Here is a 7453-nt window from a genome sequence, read left to right as displayed (position 1 = left end):
TGAAATAAATGCACAAAAAAACGGACCGAACTAATTTATACTCCCAATATTTATTTTATATTTTTATATTTGTTTTATATTTATTATACTTTTTATAATTGCTATTTTTTATTTATATTTAGTTTATGACTTTAAAATCGTCTTTTAAAAAAGATATTTATTTATTTTATGTAATTATTACTTTTAATATTATTGAAAGTCTTCAATAAATTTTACTTTAAATATTTTCTCTAATTCAATCCATTTTTTTCTTATTTTTATATGCCTTCTTCATCATGATTAACAATTGTTCTTGGAAATAAATATCTTTTTTATTTATATTAATAAAAAAAGTAATATTTATAAAAAAATAGTATATAGTTATTTGATATACAACTTTGCTTCCGCCGTTTTCCTATAAATGGCTTTAGCGGTAAGTGGTGGTCGAAATAAATAGATCATAGACGTCATACAATAAACTTGGGCATCTATCAACATAACCCCATAGAAACATTAGTCGATTTGTCTGCATCATAAAGTTATTCTCGATTGAAAATGTCAGTTTACGAGCCAAATTCTCGTCATTTGCGGGAGGTTTTAATTTTTTGCTTCAATATGAAGAAATCTGCGGCTGAGGCTCATCGAATGCTCTCAAACTTATGATGAGGCCGCTATTAGTGAAAGAACGTGTCGTGAGTGGTTTCAACGCTTCAAGAACGGTGATTTTGACGTCCAAGGTCATGCTCTATATATTTGGTGGGACCAGCTCGGCGTAGTGTATTATGAACTGTTAAAACCGATTGAAATCACAGGCGATCGATATCGAACGCAATTGATACGTTTGAGCCGAGCATTGAAAGACAAACGGCCGCAATACAACGAGAGACACGATAAAGTAATTTTGCAGCATGACAATGCTCGACCCCATGTTGCGAAAGTGGTCAAGACATACTTGGAAATGTTGAAATGGGAAGTCCTACCCCACCAGCCGTATTCTCCAGACGTTGCTCCCTCTGACTATCACTTGTTTCGATGGCACACGGCCTGGTTGACCAGCACTTCCGGTCTTATGAAGAAGTAAAAAATTGGATCGATTCGTGGATAGCCTCAAAAGATGACCAGTTTTTTCGACGCGGGATTCGTACGCTACGAAAGATGGGAGAAAGTAGTAGCCAGCGATGGACAATACTTTGAATCATAAATGTATAACCAGTTTTTTACAATAAAGCCTCGAATTTCGGAAAAAAAACGGCGGAAGCAAAGTTGTACACCTAATATTTAAACCATTTGGATTTCTTGAATATATTCCAATTCCTATGTCTTCATTTTCTTCAATTTCGCTTGAAGTTTCCGAATTTGTTAAATCTTATAAATAATCTAGATTTTTATTTTATATAGAATTAGTTGAAAGTTAGTTATTGAGTTTCTTTAGGAAACTTATTATATGGAGAAACGTGATAATGAAAAAGAATAAAGAGAACTATTGGTGTTATATTTTCATTATTTATATTATTTGAAGGAATTATAGTTGAATAGTTTCTGTTTAATAAATTTGAGGGATTTAACGAAAACTGTGTTGATGTCGAAGAGTATTGAGGAATTGTTGATGATGTACTTTCATTATGATTATTTAAAGAACTTAGAGAAGGAAATGATTTTCATGTAATGAAATTGATTTCAAGAAAAGTATGTTAATGAATATTGAGTAATTGCTGATAATATATTTTCATTATCATTAGAAAAGTTTGATGATGAGGATGTAATTGTGGCGCAATATGTATCAAGTATATCGCGTGTAGATCAAATGTGTCTTATTTGCAATTTTGATAAATATGTCGATGAGGAAAGTCTATCCCAATAACCTTAACATATGTTGTCAAGGTCATGATCCTGAGTGATCGGCGACAACTCATCATATCAACGTTGTAATGTTCCAAAGAAAGTGATAGACGTTACTTGTAATGTCTTGCACTCGCATTTCGGAAAATATATCCAAGAATCATTACAGTTTCAACTGTTATAATTGATAGATAACATTACATAGACTAATTTTAATTTCTGACTTGTCTGTGTAATATATTATATTATGTAATATTATACATAATGAAATTATAATATTTCAATTAACGGACAATGAAATCTCATTTTATTGTCCGTTAGTTGAAATGCAAATACATTTATACAAATAAGCAAAATTACAGTTTAATTAGATAATAAATATATCTCAAGTTGAATAATATTTTAATGAATTATTTTCTTTTGTATTCATTGTCAATATTCTAATTCACAAGTGACCTTAAAGACAAACCACAGCGGTTACCTGGGCAACTTCATTGGTTACAATGCATTGGCTTGCATAGCTTACATTTTCCAGTAAGGATGAGATCTTTTTTACACATCTGTCACATAAATTATATCGTGCACAAGTTGTAAATCATAAGTTTAGAAAGTTAAAAAGAAATCAAGAAAATTGAATGTATCACATTAATAAATAGATTTTTTCAAAATTATAATAAAATAATTTTTCCAGAATACAATTAACCGATATTTAAGTTGTTAATGACTTAATAATTTTATTTTAATTAATATTCTTACCTTGAACTTTCTGTCATATTTTTTCATGAAAAATTTATATTTAAACTCGCTCTTCTTCACTCCTTATGTCCGAAGAAAAGACTGCGGCTTCCTATTTCTGATGTGCCTGTCTCTTTCGAGCAAAATACTTCTTGAAAGATTAATATTACCTGTAAAGAAAGATTGATATTACCTGTAATGAAAGATTGATATTACCTGTATATATACTGATATTACAGTTCCTTCAATTGATAAATTGCATAAACTGTTATTCAAATGTTCCTGAATCCATATGGGTAATTTGCGCTTATCTATTCTTGAGAAAATTTCTGCAGTAATGTAAGTATGAAAAAGTCATTGTATTGCAAAATGTAGAAATATTTTTGAATACGTATGACAAATTGTTTTCCAAGTTTACCTTATTCACAAACATCGTGATATAATCGTGACCATAATCCTTCTTCTGATCGCATATTCTACTGCGCCGTGTCTAAAGTTAAAAAATTGTTCTCTCAGATCTGAAAAAAACATTAGAGAAATTTATATCTTGTTCAAGTAAGTAGAAACGTTATATGAGTAGATTACTTTTTCTAATATACAAAATAATTATTTTTTTTAGAATATTTATTATAGAATATTTATTTAGGTACATACTCACTTATTTACACATTGTATATTTTGATTCCGTCATCTCGTTGACAACTATCCTAATCACTCCGCAAACAGTGGCTCGCATTCTGACAATTTTGCCGCATTCCGAAAACCATAAAAAAAAACATGTTGCAACTTTTTAATCCCTGACAATTTCAGTTTTACACTTCAGATTGTGTTCCAAAATTTATTACCAGTATTGAAAATCTATAATTTACGTCACAGTCAGTGATGCGAATTCTAAACCGTTTGCGCACACGATTAGCGCCATCGATCAACGGCCTGGTGCAACCAGTAGCAACACAAGCATGAGTCCATGTCCGTGTGACTTAGTCCGTTAATTAGAAGCGTGCCGATTATATCGCTCTGAGTTTTCCGCACTATGTTCTTATTATTTGTTATATATTATTATATATTATTGTGTATTATATATTATTGTGTTGTCGGCGCGCTGAGAGCGAGAGAATAGTAGTCTTACTTAAGCAAGCGTCGAGCTACCGAAATATGTTTTCTCGTCCTTTCGGCATCAGCGGTTAGACCTATATCACGAGACATGGAGACATTCTAGATACATAATATAATTTTTAATAAATTGTATTAATCATATACCCCTCCCATTAATCCAAAATATTATAAATCGTGTCAAAATGTGATAGTTGACGAGAGATTAATTGTTTATATTATGATTTTCCATGCGTGTTGTATACCACGTTCATAAATTTGATCCGCAAGAAATTAGCGTGGTTGAGCGTATAAGGTGTGAGATCGGAAATAAGTAATCAAATTAATAGTAAATATATAGATGTATAAGCTTAAATCTGCTGTTTGCTCATAGGTGGCATTAGTGAGCGTGCACACAACACACTTTTTTTTATGTGTTTGACATCTGCCAACATTAACCAGTGCATATCATCAGCAATTTCATACAACAACATAAATTTTTTCTTTCGTAATCATGTTTAATTTTTTGTTAAAAAAAAAGCGGGAAGCTTCGCTTTTCTGTTTCAAGTTGAAGAAATCGACTGCCGAATCGCATCGAATGCTTGTGGAGGCCTATGGCGACAATGCTTTATCGGAAACAACGTGCAGAGATTGGTTTCGCCGGTTCAATGACGACAATTTTGACCTGAGTGACAAGAAGCGTGAAAATCGGCCCAGGAAGGTTGAGAACTGTCAATTGCAGGCTCTTTTTGATGAGGACGATACCTAATCGCAAAATGTTTGCCGAGCAATTGGGTGTTTCTCAAATAGCCATTTCCATGCGATGGGGAAGGTTCAAAAGATCCGAAAATGGGTACCGCATAAACTAAATGATAGGCAGATGAAGCGACGCCAAAACACATGCCAAATTCTGCTTGCCAGATAAAAAAGAAAATCGTTCCTGCATCGGATTGACAGGCGATGAAAAGTGGATCTATTTTCAGAATCCTAAACGCAAGAAATCTTGGGTTGATCCCGTCCAACCATCAACATCTTCCTCAAGACCAAATCGCTTCGGACGGAAGACGATGCTGTGCGTTTGGTGGGATCAGGAGGGTGTTATTTACTACGAGCTGCTAAAACCTGGTGAAACTGTTAATGCCGTTATCAACTCACCGTTATCAACAACTGATCAAATTGCACCGTGCTCTGCGTGAAAAAAGGCCGTATTATCGGAAAATACATGACAAGTTGATTTTCCTCCACGACAACGCACCATCGCACACGTCAACAATGATCCAAAACTACTTGGAGACACTCAATTGGGAAGTGCTACCCCATCCCGCTTAGTCATCAGACCTGGCATCTTCTGACTATCACCTGTTTTCGTAGATGGGCCACACGCTTGCTGAGCAGCACTTCGATTTTTATGAAGACGTCCAAAAATGGCTTGATGAGTGGTTTGCCTCGAAAGATGAGGAATTTTGTTGGCATGATATACACAAATTGCCCGAAAGATGGGAAAAATGTAGTTAGCGAGGGCAAGTACTTTGAATAAATTTGCTTCCTAGGGAAAAAAAAATGTGTTTTTCTGACTAAAAAACAGCGGATTTAAGCTTATATACCTGGCATGCTCTTAATAAAATTACTGCACGTGACCCGTTATCGATAATCGAAGAACAGATCGATGCAAGGAAAGCGTTATTTTACGTCACTAAATCTCAAAGATGGATTTCACCACGTATACATAGAGAAAAATAGCGCCAAATATACTGCTTTTATTGTATTACGCCTTTCGGCCAATACGAATACGCGAAAATGCCTTTCGGGTTGAAAAACATATCGGCTCGGTGTTTCGTTAATGATGTCTTGCGTGATTTAATTGAGAGCAATGACGTCGTGGTTTATATGGACAATTTCCTTGTTACCACCGAGATATAGAAAAGCATTTAGAAGTAGTTTTGAACGTATTTTTAAGTTACTTATAGAAAATTCGCTTGAGTTGCGTCTGAGTAAGTGCCATTTTATGTTTGAAGAGATCGAATTTTTAGGATATGTGGCATCGGCTAAAGGATATTCGTCCAAATGATTTCAGGATAGTGGCCGTAAAAGAGTTCCCGACTCCTAAATGTCCGGGATGTTCAAAGTTTTCTCGGACACTATGCTCCTATTTTAGAAAATTGGTAAAAAATATTTTGGTAATCTTGGGACCTCTATACGATTTAATTAAGAAAAGAGTGATGTTTAAGTTCGATCATAAACAAACGGAGGCATTCGAATTGTTGAAAAGCAAGTTAGTCTTCCTGCCTAAGGATTTTATCCTTATACAGTCCAGGGAATGAGACAGAACTTTACTGCGGGATTTCGGTGCGGTATTGCTCCAACGGAAAGTCGATGGACTTTCCGATCTTTTATTTTTCCTAAAAAAATCTCCGGAAGTCGAGTCGCGTTATCATAGTTACGTGCTTGAAACTATAGCATACGAAATAGATTTCGCATATATCTTCAGAGTATCCCTTTCAAGATAATTATTGTAATGACGCTGAATAAAAAAAAAAGGAGATAAATCCACGAATTGCGATGGAATTATAAAATTTTGACTACACTACGGAGCACAGGCCGGGAAAAAGAATGCAACATATGGATGCGCTGAATCGAGCGAGCGGAATTTTAATGATAGAAACGAATACTTTCGAATATGAACTATCTGTTTATCAAGATCTGATCATTAAAGAATTAAGATAAAGATATTGAATATGTTTAAAAAAGGAACAAGATATAAAATGCGGAATGGTCTCGTCTATCGTAAAAGGAGTGACAAAGTTCTATTTCTTGTCCCGCGCGCAATGAAACAGGACTTACTGTACAAATATCATGTGACTTTGATCATTTCGGAACGAGATAAAACAGTAGCGTTATTACAGGAGTCCTATTGGTCTCAAAAATGAAGGCTAAAATCAACGAGAAGAAATTATAAGAAATTATACGACATGTATTGCTTTTTTGAAGACGTCGGGCAAGAGCGAAGGTTTCATGCATAATATAGCAAAGGGAAATATACTCTTTTCGACGATACATGTTGATCATTTTGGCCTTGTAGATCGAGCGAACGCCACGAAGAAGTATATATTTCTAGTTATAGACGCCTTTACTAAATTCGTAAAATTTTATTTAAAATATTTGCTGTAAAAACTATAACTTCCCGCGAGACGATAAGATGCTTGAAGGACTATTTTAGCACGTACAGTATCGAGAACCTTAACATCCGATCGAGGAATTAATTTTACGTCAAAAGAATTTGAAGAGTTTATAAAGGAAGTTAAAATAGAACACGTAAAGATTGCAACGCCGTATCGTCTCAAGCGAACGGGCAAGTCGAAAAGTATAATAGAATTCTAGCACCAGCACTAAATTGTATGACGGAAGGGAGTGGCATAAATTCTTAGAAATAGAGTTCGCTATGAATACTGGAGTACGGGTGAAACTTTCAGTCGATTATTGTTCGGTGCTGCAGCGAAGATATGTGTTCGATGCGGTTAGAGAATACGTCGAAAACCAAAACGAGGAAAACGAAAGAGATTTGGAATGAATGCGAATGAGAGCAGCGGAGAGAATTGAAAAGGCGAGCTTGTATAAACTTATGTAAACAAAAGGCGTAAAGAGGCGTGAGAGTACTCGGAGGGTAACTTAATTGTTGTAAAAAATTTCAAAACCGGTAGAAAATTAACTCCAGCGTATAGAGGACCTTATTCGTAAATTGAGAAATGATCGGTACGTTGTGGCAGAATATCCCCGAAGGTTGCCAGATCTTACAACGACCCTATCGAGG

Source organism: Atta cephalotes (assembly GCF_000143395.1).
Source record: "Atta cephalotes unplaced genomic scaffold scaffold00042, whole genome shotgun sequence".
Taxonomy (NCBI): domain Eukaryota; kingdom Metazoa; phylum Arthropoda; class Insecta; order Hymenoptera; family Formicidae; genus Atta; species Atta cephalotes.
The sequence above is the reverse complement of the archived record's forward strand: the minus strand, read 5'-3'. Positions refer to the sequence as shown.